General features: G+C 39.1%; 1 long non-coding RNA gene across 1 annotated transcript; it reads right to left on the bottom strand.

Annotated features, from left to right (window-relative positions):
• Positions 1–10,922: 10,922 nt before the first annotated feature.
• Positions 10,923–12,091, bottom strand: LOC120718219. The gene is made up of 3 exons (XR_005692419.1): positions 12,041–12,091; positions 11,202–11,268; positions 10,923–11,107 (listed from the first exon to the last, which is right to left on the bottom strand). It is a non-coding gene; the product is annotated as an uncharacterized LOC120718219 (long non-coding RNA).
• Between the last annotated feature and the right edge of the window lie 273 nt (positions 12,092–12,364).

Raw genomic sequence — 12,364 nt, 5'->3', positions numbered from 1 at the left:
GTTTCTCTAACCCAGACCCGCAACGAGGACTTGCGCAGCATAGCTTTGAGAGGTTTTGATGGAATGTCTCCCAAGCACCTGACTTTCTGTGGTGCTATAGTGACTGGATCTTAATTGTTTTATCTCAACCATCCACAACCTGTCCACAAACACTTTTGAGTAAATTTGTTCCTCGGTCTGTTTTGAACATAACCTTTGGAAGCCCGAAAGTAGAGCAAAACGTAATAGTTGCTTTGTTATCGATCTTTTGCTTTCGTGTGCCTGTAGTGGAATTGCCTCCGGGAACCTTGTTGCTGAACACATTATTTTACGTATGTATTTGTGTCCGGATTTAGTTTTTGGCAGGGGACCAACACAATCCAATATTACTTTTCAAACGGCTCACCTATTACTGGAATAGGATGTAGCGGAGCAGGTGGGATTGGTCTATTAGGTTCCCCGCCACTCTGGCACAGCTGACTGCTGGCGGAGCTCACGGGCACGTCACTGCAACCCCCCCTGGCTTCTGCTCCGCGGCTGTCTGAGTGAGCCCTCATCTGGGACCTCTCAGCTCTTTCTGGGACAGTGGCGCGGCTGCCCCTCTGTTGGTCTTCCTTGGTCTCTTGTGTTCTGGGGGCCTCTGGATGTCTGGAGTCTTGATCTCCTCCATACCTGCTTCATGCCCTGGAGGACGGGCTGTGGCCCCCCCACACCCTCTAGCAGATCATTACATGAAGGAACCTTTTAAAAACAAGCGCGTCCATGCTCACAGGTGTACACACGGGTGATCACACCCACAAACTACACCCTTTTTGGCTCCTACCTCAAAGCACACTGTGTTCTGTTGATCTTACAATAATGTTTAATATTTAGTATTTACTGTTATAGATCATCGTGATGTTGTTTATTGTATTACTCTCGTTTTCTTCTGCTTGTTTTCTTTTTTCTTTCTCAACAGGTGAAATTAAAAAAATAAAACAAAAAAACATAACATGTAATATTTAGTATCTACTGTTATCTACTGTTAGCTAGTTTATTGTGATGGTGTTGTTTTTATTATGTTGCTCTTTTGTTGTGTTTTCTCTTCTGTTTTTTTTCTCCATACAGGTGATCCAGGTGTTTTGTTTGTTTTTCTTTTTTTTTCTTCCCCCTTTCTCACCGTCTCTTCTCCCCTCTTTTTTTTCTCTCCCCCTCTTCTTTCATTTCTTCTCCCTGTCCTATCCCCCAGTCATGTCTGTCCCGTCTTTAAAAAACGAAAATAAAATAAATACATAATTATAATAAAGGTCAATCAAATGGACCAATATGGCGAGGCCATGATGATCCACTTGGTGAAGTAAATCTGCTTGGCATCTTTCTGCCTTCAGACAACAATTCTGACGGCTAAAGATCCAAACGGGACAGACAAAAAAAGAAAAAAAGAAAATAAATGACAGGATGGCATGTGGCTGCAGGATGCTGTGGTAGCCATGCTGGTTCAGTGTGCTGTCAATTTTGAATAAATCCTTGATAGTGTCACCACAAAGCCCCCCCCCCCACACTATCACACCTCCTCCATGCTTCATGTGGGAACTATGCATGTAGAGACCAATCGTTCACCTTTTCTGTGTCACACAAAGACACGGTGTTATGGTGGCCGGTAATAAACAAGCCCTCGGCAATGACTGCAGCACATAGACTTACATAGTGGATGTGTTATGTGACAGCTGTGTGCAGGCAGGAAAAGGACCCAGAGTGCAGACTCCGGAGACAGACGTGAACTCAAAAAACAGCTTTAATGCTGAACTCAAAGTAACAAACCTCCAAAGTACAAACATTAACGCAGGCAGGGGAAAAATTCAAAACACACAACATAAGTGAGGGTCGATAAGAGTAGATCACAACCATGACAAACTGAAACACAGGGCTTAAATACATAGAGGGAGCAATCAGGGAATGGACAACAGGAGGGAGACACAGCTGGGGCAAATCAGAACTGACGAGACAAGGAAGCGTAAACTGAACACACTGAGATAAGACAGAGACCTTCAAAGTAAAACAGGAAACACATAACACAGACTGAACAAAGACACAGACTCACATGCAGGCACTACAGAGGGAACAGAGACGTGGGACCAGGGCAGACACAGACACTGACTGGACACGGGGATATAGCAACTAAGGATTACACAGAGACAAACCATAAGACATGACTCTAACAAAAACCCAAAGACTAGAAGTTATAAATAATATAATAAACTCAAAAAACCCTGGGTCAACCACCCAGGCATCCTAACAGGATGAAGCAGAGTGTTACATAGATGTTTGGCACATTTGGCAGCGCACACTTGTGAGACTGGCATTGATTGCATGGATACCCTTTCTATGGATGCCTATTATTCATATTTGTTTACAGCGGTCGTCCCTGTGTCTAAGCTCACTGTCTAGGCAGAGTGATCTACACAGCACATAGTGCACAGTGAGTAATACATAATTCACTCAAACATACCTTGGGTTATTCTTCTGGTGTTATTAGAATAGAATAGAATAGAATAGAATAGAATACTCCTTTACTGTCACTGTACATTTACAGCATGAATGGGGTGCAGGAGGAAAAAAATATAAATAGTACAGACATCAGGAATAAAGAGCAAACAGAAGAAATAGTCAAGAGGAATATATACAGAATTACACATTAAAAGAAAAAGTGCTTTGAAGTAGTGCAAAAGACTTGATCTGCATGTGAGTGTCCTGAATGATGAGGGTCACTCAGACCATGGATCAGATTAGTGAGGTCGTGGGCAGGGATGGCAGTAGTGTTTGTTGACAGTCTGAATGGTCCAGAGGAAGAAGCTGTTAGTGAGTCTGGAGTTTGGGGCCTGCCTGACCAACCAGAAGGCAGCGGGTCAAACGGGTGGTGGGCAGGCTCACCTGTGATAGCCCTGGTTTACCTGATACAGGAGGATCTGGCGAATGCCTCCAGGTGTGTCCAGGTGATACTTTTGGTTAATGACCCTCTGTGCAGCCTTCCTGTTCTCAGTCGTGGTCCCTGAACACCAAACACCAGGCAGAAGGAGAGCATGCTCTCCACTGAGGAGCGGTAAAGGCTAGCAGCAGCTTCTGGTCCAGGTTATTCTTCCTCAGGACACGGAGGAAGTGCAGCTGCTGCTGGGCCTTCGTTACCAGGCTGATGGTGTTGTGGGTCCAAGAGTGGAGTGGACCTGTCTGTGCCTCCTGAAGTCCATTATGAGTTCTTTGGTTTTAAGGACATTCAGCTTCAGGTTATTTTCTGTGCACTAGCTGGACAAGTTTTTAAAACATAAAAATAAGTTTTATAAGAAGTAACAGGCTTAGATTGTCTAAATAATTGTAATTTCTTTTTATAATTTCTGTTTTCAACTCCTTTTTCAGGAGAGAATTTCAGCGTTCTCACACAGCAATGGAAGCACAAGCTAAATAACTGAGGTCCTAAAATTGGTCCTTCCAGCACTCTAACTGTACAGACGTGTTCATTTGGACACAATGAATGCGATCAGCTAATTAAGATCCAATTACTGAACTGATTTACAGAGTCAACTGCTTTACACAAGACCAAAACTACTGCACCCACGATCCCTCCTTTATCAAAGTCCCAACTTTGATAAAGGAGGGATAAAGTAACAACATCATGTTTCGGTCGAATGCTCTAAATCCAGACTGCAGGGAAGGAAGCAGGGTTTGTCTTTCTGTATGTTCTTTCAGCTGCTTGCTTTACTTTTTCAATAACCTCAGAAAAGCCCAGGTAAAATCACTAAATGTTTGTTTCCAGCTTTATATACTGGAGGAACAACTACATTTTTAAGGACAAAGAGAATTACGCCCTCTTAATAGCTTCATTTATAATTTGAGTGGCAACTGCCAAAAGAGGATCTTTTGTTTTTGAGTTCTTCAGTAATGTAATCATTTTTTTTCTGTTACCAACTTATCCACCAGTTTAGATTACATTTTTTTAATTGCAGGTACAGTATCTTATATATGTATATGATGCTGTACCTTGCACTGAAGTTTGAAGTTATTCTAACATGTGGAACAGCAGTACAAACAGCATTTCAGGAAAAACTAGCTGAGCAGGTTTAATCTGGCCGGTCTCCAAATCTTCAGTAATATGAGGAGCGGTTATTGAAGCGCGACACTGAAGCTGCTTCTAGTTACATAAACTTTCAGCCACACCTCAGAGTTTAGTCTACGCATTAACAGCTGCTTGGAATTAGCAGCTTAAGCATTTTCCTCACGGTAGACTCGAGGTGGTTGAGTCTTCACTGAAGAATGCCACACGACTAAGCTGTAGTGCCTTTTCACTGTGCAATACTTTGTTAATATCCAACAGTACAATAGACTTCAATACGTGAAATGTGCCATTCCCTTGTGTTCTTATTCCTATTTATTCTATTTATCCCTGATAAAGTAAAATCAAAATGTACCATTACATTAAGAGGAGCAAAATGAAATCAAAATAGGGAAATTGTGTATGAAGAACATGACTGATAACTGTTCTGTCTTAAGTTTTGTTATAACACAGATTGCATTACAAGTGGGAAATTGAGTTTTAAAATGAATTTAACAATAGCTTTTGTTTCTAGGCAGCTCTGAATGGAGTCAGGAGTTTAAAAGATTTAACATGATGATTGAACTGATTTTATTTCTGAACACAGGTTTGGAGGTCCAGAGGACGTGTACTCAGAGAGGAGAATTGCTGAGGGTCTTTTAGATTATTTTGGATTTAATTTGAAATAAGGGGCTTTATGATCATTTTATGACTTTTGGGGTGTTTTGATAATTTAGATACGGTAAAACTGAGGCAGAAATTATTATTTTCATTTTTAAGCTAAAGGATTAAAATGAACTGAATCCTGTTCATAATAAGTTGAATACCAATCTTAAAGGGAAACTGTGGGACAGCTTGAATAAAACATATGCTTTGTAGAAAGGAAGATTTTTGGAGTAAAAATGTTTGATTTCTTTTTGATTTCTAGAATAAGCGGTTATCATGCACGCTTACAGTCACAGACATGACGTAGATTAGTTTCTGGGGTAGAGATGAAAAACAGTTTGCTTTGTCTTTGCTTAGCAAGAAGTAATGCAGAAGGTGTGGAAATAGGCCTGCTCTGAATAGGTCGACAGGAAGGATATGAAGACTGAGACAGAAAAATGTGGGTGAGCTTGCAACTGAATGTGCGCCTGCAAAATAACAGTTTTTTTATTTTTGTACAGGATGTTTATGATCAGATAAGAGAAGAAGAGAGCTTCTTAAAATTGTGTCAAAAGTGTCGCTTACCCAAATGAATAACACTGAAGATTATTTATGTATAAATGATTTTTATACACACATTGCAATCGTGCTCATAGGAGTTGTCACTCGGTAAAGTGAAGGTCAAAAACGTCGTTCAGCGTGACTGACTGAACTGATATATTGTAGGGAGGACCCTGAGTGCCGATGGATGAATGCCAACATGCTTATACACATAATGAGGCTGATCCTTTTGATTAGACAGTCCCGAACATGATAGGTTGAACCAAGTTTGAAGAATTAAGAGAACAATTGATGAACATAATAGGTTATGGAGGCGTAGCAGGGAAAGTGTTTGTTTATTCTTTACAGGAGATCCCAGAACCAGAGCAAGCACAGCACAGAGAACCACAGTACCAGCAAATGTGTTGTTTAAGAGACTAAAAGCTTGTTAGACACAGGTTGAATGTGCGCGTAAAAGTAATGAAGAGTAATGAGAGGGACTTTAGGAATAGTTTGCAGGATTTCTATGTTATGTAAATTGCCCAAGAATAGTGTTAAGACCGGATATGTTACCCCTAGAGGGGGTGAAAACCAGGAGTAAATTTTACATTTTAACTCTATAGAGGCTGTTTCCAAAGAGTAATATGGGGCCTTTTAATAGGATAAAGTTAATTATATATGATTGGATTTTATAGTGAGCATTGAGGGAAGTCTGAAGTGGGGTTAAATTGTGACTCTGGGGTCAAAAGCGGATGGTAGGAAGAGAAGCAACGATAGCTCACAGCCCAGCGTAAACGCGAGGTGCTGTATAAGGGCGTGATTTATTTGTTTGATTTATTTGTTGTGGATACAAGTAATTACGCCATAGTAATAAGGTAACATTGGAAGGGTTGGGCAATTGAAAGGTTTCATGTTTGATATGATTTCTTTTGTTATATTTTAGCTATTATTCTCACATGAAAGTAAACTTAATGGGAGAAATTAGGAATTATGTTTCTGGTTTCTTGGGAAACACGAAAAGGGGAAACTGTTGGGATTTAAATATATAATCTGAATGCTTATTTGCTGATTATATGTATAAGAGAGGCCCAACTCTGAGTACAGTCTGTGCCAAAAGTACTAACAGGAAACTGCATGCTTTTGCAGAGAAAATAGGAGCTGCAGCCAGAAAGTGAAACTAAGCTTAAATCACGCTGCTGTTATTGTGTATATGTTTATTTATATTTCTTCATACATTCTTATATAGTTCTATATTGTGTATTTTGTTGTACAGTTATTTCATTTTTAACCTTAATTTATATTTTATTCCTTCCTAGTTAAATTTACCCTTTTTAATTTTTCATATTTATTTCCTATCTTATTCATAGCCTTTTCCTTTTTTGTTTTCTTTAGGTCACGAGCAGTTGTCCAAGCATTTCACTACATATCGTACTGTGTATGACTGTGTACGTGACAAATAAAATTTGAATTTGATTTGAATAAGCAGAGTCTTTGATCGAAACTCAAAGTGTGTGTGACGTCTAGAGGAAGTATATAAATAACTAGGCTTCCTGTTTGTGCTTCAGACCTGAGCTTGTGTGTTCCTGTGTTCAGGTCTCCGTTCCCGGGAATGTAAAATAAAGATCATTTTTTGAGTTTGACCACTTTGAGCCTTGAGTCTTTCTTGGCCACCAGAAGAATTAAAAGAACGAGATTTAATAATACTCTGTATTTATATATGTGTATATATGGTATATTTCTTCTCACATTCTGTAACTTCTATCGGTGCTGTGCTATTGGAAACCGAATTTCCCGGAGGAACCCACCCGAGGGATTAATAAAGTTTTATCTAATCTAATCTAACAGCCATCAAACAGGAGACGTCACCGGCAGCTACGTCACAGTAAAACCTGTCCTGTGTCTCCTTTAATTCTATGCTGATGACATGTTTCTACAATGTGGTGAGTCATGATAGAGGAAAGATCTGTCAGCAATCCAAGTTATCTACCAAAGATCACAACACACACATAAGTTTAATATGTTCTTAAAAAAACAACGAAGCATCTACAACACAATTAAAAACACTGATATAACAAACTGTATTAATAAAGTGTGTTAATCATTTTATTTATTTTTTATTTTTGAAATGAACTCGTGCTTACATGACTTTTCTTTTTATGTCAGGATGTCATGTTGAGGCTTGTTGGCTGACAGTAAACAGCACATTAATAAAAGGTGTTTACATCATGGAAAGCACCGTGATAAACAACTTTAAGTCCTTGGAGTTATAAACAGAAAATAATGAAGTCAGAACAAAAGAGCCCAGTGAATGAAGAGTCACCACCCAAAACTGAAGAACATTTCTGTGCATTGGGTGTGTTGCTGTTTAAATGCATCATCAGACATGCAATGGACTGTAATAAACTGTGCTGTCAGTCAGCTTGTTGGTATTTACCGGGAGATTAAAAAAAGCTCCTGGTTCTGATCACTGACGCCAGCAGCTGCTGCACACATGAATCACCTCTGTGCAATATTTAGCAAAGACTTCCTGCAAAACGTTTCCTGTAAAAGTAACTTATGTTGACTGAAGCTTACCTATCAAACTGGTGAAGAAAGTCAGTCATAAACAAGAAAAGAAATTCTGGAGTCCCACTGTAAAATTCTTCAAACACAAAATAAATAGTTCAAATAAAGTCGTTTTTGCAATATTTTGAAATATTACTATAAACATATTGTGTTTGCATTGTGAAGCTTTTATGGGTGTGTGTGCTCACATGTTAGATTTACAAGACGGTGTGATTTTTTCATATTGCTATCACCAAATATATCGGTCTGAAATTACAGATCCGGATTCTTTTTGATGGGAAGAAACACTAGTGAAAGTTATTTTCTGAATTATAATTAGAGGATATTTGGAAACTCCAGCATTTTGCTATATTTGGATTTGACTGTATTTTTGCTTTTCTCCTACAATTTGTCATATTGGCTCAATCGATGATGAAAGTTAAACATTACAGTTTTCTACATGCTTTCTTTCGCAGTAGTGTAAAACTCAAATACAGACCACTCAAAAAGGTTCAAAATTGAACAAATGTTTAAAATCATTTGCTGCCGACAGAAATGATGAGCTAATGGAAGTGGACTGATAAATGAAATGGATGCATGGCTGATAGACACTGCTCGCTGCTGAATAAAAATGATTGTGGTATGGCAGTATGGCTAAACAGGTGTTGTCTCAAAGCACAGGCACAATTGTAACAAAATCTTAAACTATCACCTATCTGGGGTTTTGGACAATTAATTATTAGAGTAAAATGATAAGCTGAATGTTACCAAGGTCCAATTCACAATGGGTTCAACATGTGAACATGAAATGTGTTGTGGAGTTTTGAGTCCGTCTGACAGAGTTCTGGCTCCACCACTCACAGACCACGTGGTGCTGAAGTTTTAAATCAGAGTAATGCTTTCTTGTTCTTTCCAGTCTGCCTACATTAGGCTACCTGAATGCAGATTTCACTTCAAGGTTGTGTGGTAAAAGTGTCATGGCTGACTGGTAGTTTCAGCTGCAGAGAGAAACTGTGATGTTTTATGAGCCAGCGACATGTGATAACATCAGCATCCAGATAAATATGTGCAGGTGGAGTAATGGTAGATATCGTCCTGGTTAAAGGTGTGTGCGAAACGGCTTGAATGCAAGTGTCTCTCTGCTTTTGTCCTCCTGAAACAGCCAACAACACTGACTGTTGCAGTGCTGTTTCACACATGCTCTGTGACATTTTTCAGAAGTGACCTGCTACATTTTACCGCTGTGACTGTGAACAGGTTCAGTCCTCTAATTAGAATTCTCGTACCTGCAGCAAGATTCGTATTGGTCTTCTTTGAGGTCTCGTTTATTTAAGGGGAAAAGTTGTGTCAGTTACCTGTTGCATTAAAGTGTGATGACAACAGGTCCTGACCTGACCTGACGCCTTCCACTGAGCCCTTATTCTCAGTGTGTAATGTAATGTGTGAAACACTGTTTTGGGCTGAGGGACAGTGCTGTAAATCTTGTGCAAACACAAAGAAAGACAGAGACAAAATCAACACAAAGTTTCTGCTTACATCACATTCTTCTGCACCTCTGTGGTTGTAAAAGCAGCTGTATGTGAGTGTCAACTGTTAGTTGTGTTAGATTACCATTGTCAAGTTTAATAATCACATTGGATATTTGAGTTTTTTGTTTACATTACAAGGAGATATCAGACCCCATAAAACCACAGTCATATAGTCTGGATTATCAGAATCACTCATTTTTATCCTTATCTACTCTTTTTTTTCTCTGTGTGTTTATATACCACTGCAGCATGTCACTCAATTTTCTCCCACAGTTTGTGTTTACTTGTTTTGTCTTTTTCTGGGGGGAGTTATTTTTTTCTCCTTATCTTTCCTCATGTTGTGCATTTTCCATTGTTATACCTCTCTGACCTGTCTTCCCCATGTGATGTTTTCGTACAATGTATGTATGGTCGGAGGGTATGATGGCGCCGCCATTGCGTGCAATTGGTCGGCAGCCTTAACATGAAATTTCCCACTCGTGGGACTAATAAAGGCATCTCATCTGATCTCATCTCATCTTCCAAATACTGCAGGGTCTTTAATTTACAACAGGAAACATGATGAAATAACTATTGTGATTTGCAGCAATATAAATAAAGCTGAATATAACTCAGTATTAACACTGACTATTGTAGAGAAATGATTATTATGAGAAATTATTCTCATCTTTAAAAAGTCAGGAGACACTTATTAATCAGTGCAAAAAGACTTTATTTATGATAAGCTCAGTGTTGAGATTGTAGATCACACATGTTTGGATGACACGCAAACATCAGGAAAACATTTAACAACTTTTCTCTGATAGATATAAATAAATAAAACCATAATAAATAAGAATAAATATATGATTAAACATTTGGTTACTTAAACATTTCAAATCGTCACAGGTACTTCAGTTTGTTGCTTCATTTGGAGGATGTGAACGTAAGAAATGTTAAAAAAATGATCTGAGTACATGTGACGACAGAGCCAGAACTACTGTAAGGAAGCTGATGTTGTTGAGAATAGCAGAGGAGGTGGTTGTTGCTGTAGCGGCAGTTGTGGTTGTTGTTGAAGCAGCTGCAGTTGTTGTCGCGGCAGTTGTGATTGTTGTTGGAACAGTTGTGGTTGTTGTTGTTGGAGCAGCTGTGGTTGTTGTCGCTGCAGTTGTGATTGTTGTTGGAGCAGCTGTGGTTGTTGTCGCTGCAGTTGTGATTGTTGTTGGAACAGCTGTTGTTGTTGGAGCAGCACTTGTGGTTGTTGTTGGAGCAGCTGTGGTAGTTGTCGCGGCAGTTGTGATTGTTGTTGGAGCAGCTGTGGTTGTTGTCGCTGCGGTTGTGGTTGTTGTTGGAGCAGCTGTAGTTGTTGTCGCGGCACTTGTGGTTGTTGTTGGAGCAGCTGTAGTTGTTGTCGTGGCAGTTGTGATTGTTGTCGAAGCAGTTGTGGTTGTTGTTGGAGCAGCTGTGGTTGTTGTCGCTGCGGTTGTGGTTGTTGTTGGAGCAGCTGTAGTTGTTGTCGCGGCACTTGTGATTGTTGTTGGAGCAGCTGTAGTTGTTGTCGCGGCACTTGTGGTTGTTGTTGGAGCAGCTGTGGTTGTTGTCGCAGCACTTGTGGTTGTTGTTGGAGCAGCTGTAGTTGTTGTCGCGGCACTTGTGGTTGTTGTTGGAGCAGCTGTGGTTGTTGTCGCGGCACTTGTGGTTGTTGTTGGAGCAGCTGTGGTTGTTGTCGCGGCACTTGTGGTTGTTGTTGGAGCAGCTGTAGTTGTTGTCGCTGCAGTTGTGGTTGTTGTTGGAGCAGTTGTGGTTGTTGTCGCTGCGTTGCAGCAGGCTGTGTAGAGAATCTTACGTCATTTTCATATTTCATCACATTAACCACATCTTTATTAATAGGAAATTCTTTGACAAATTAATTTTTTTCCTACCAACAACAAGAAGAACGATGACAAACATCTTTGCGATCATGGTGATGCTGATTTTCTTCTCCTGTCTCTGAAAATAAAAATTCACTGTGGTTATTATGATTTAAAGAAAGCAGTATTCCTACAATTGCCTTAATTAAGCTTTCTAAAGTTATTTTGAAAAGAAGGTTGAGATCTAAAACCCATAATATAAAAAAGTTCCTATTCAATTACATAATTTAAAATATAGTTTTTTTTCTATAGTACTGTTTTTGTGCTTTAAATTTAAAGTGTGGACTGAAGGACAATTTGCTTCTTCTACAGCTCTTTGGTTATGTCTTGATTGATAGTCCATATCTCTCAACGAGGTGCTTGTACACATGTAGTTTGAAGCAAAAGCAACAAGAAGAATTAAGAAATCATGAAGCAAAGGCTCTGACTATGATGACCTTATTGTTCCTGACTGTAAATCACAGCAAAAGTCACCACTTCATGTTTATAGTGTTAATCAACTCCAATATTGACATATATCACTCACCCATTAAATCTATCTATCTATCTATCTATCTATCTATCTATCTATCTATCTATCTATCTATCTATCTATCTATCTATCTATCTATCTATCTGTGTGTGTGTGTGAATGTGTAATATATTATTTATCAAGGGTAATAGCAAAAACAAAACAAAAACAGAAGCATAAAAAACTTCAGAACTTTAAGATAAACACAACCCAACACAACAAATTGCTGCCTAAATTACACCATATGTTGCCAAAAGATCATATCCAGAAATAAATCTATCAATTCATCTTAAAATCACATGTAGATGTCAGATATATATTTAATATTAGGGTTACTTACATAGTATTTCTTTGCTTGTAAGTCGTCCACTGCAGTGAAAGAAAGTGATGTTCTCTGACTTCATCTCCTCTTTTATAAGCAGCCAACATGTACCTGAGGACAAATATGTGCAGGTGGAGTAATGGTAGTTATCGTCATGGTTTAAGGTGTGTGCACTAACCTTTTATTTACCTGCATCTCTCTCCTATTGTCCTCCTGAAACAGTCATCACTTTAATTTTGGCACTTACACACACACACACACACACACACACATATTTGTGACATGTTTTGACGTGAGCTTCGACATTTTCTCTGTGTGACTATGACTACATTTATGTGATTG

This window comes from Simochromis diagramma, unplaced genomic scaffold (assembly GCF_900408965.1).
Source record: "Simochromis diagramma unplaced genomic scaffold, fSimDia1.1 OVJJ01000030.1, whole genome shotgun sequence".
In the NCBI taxonomy this organism is placed as follows: domain Eukaryota; kingdom Metazoa; phylum Chordata; class Actinopteri; order Cichliformes; family Cichlidae; genus Simochromis; species Simochromis diagramma.
Note: the sequence above shows the minus strand (reverse complement) of the source record. Positions and strands in the feature narration are given on the sequence as shown.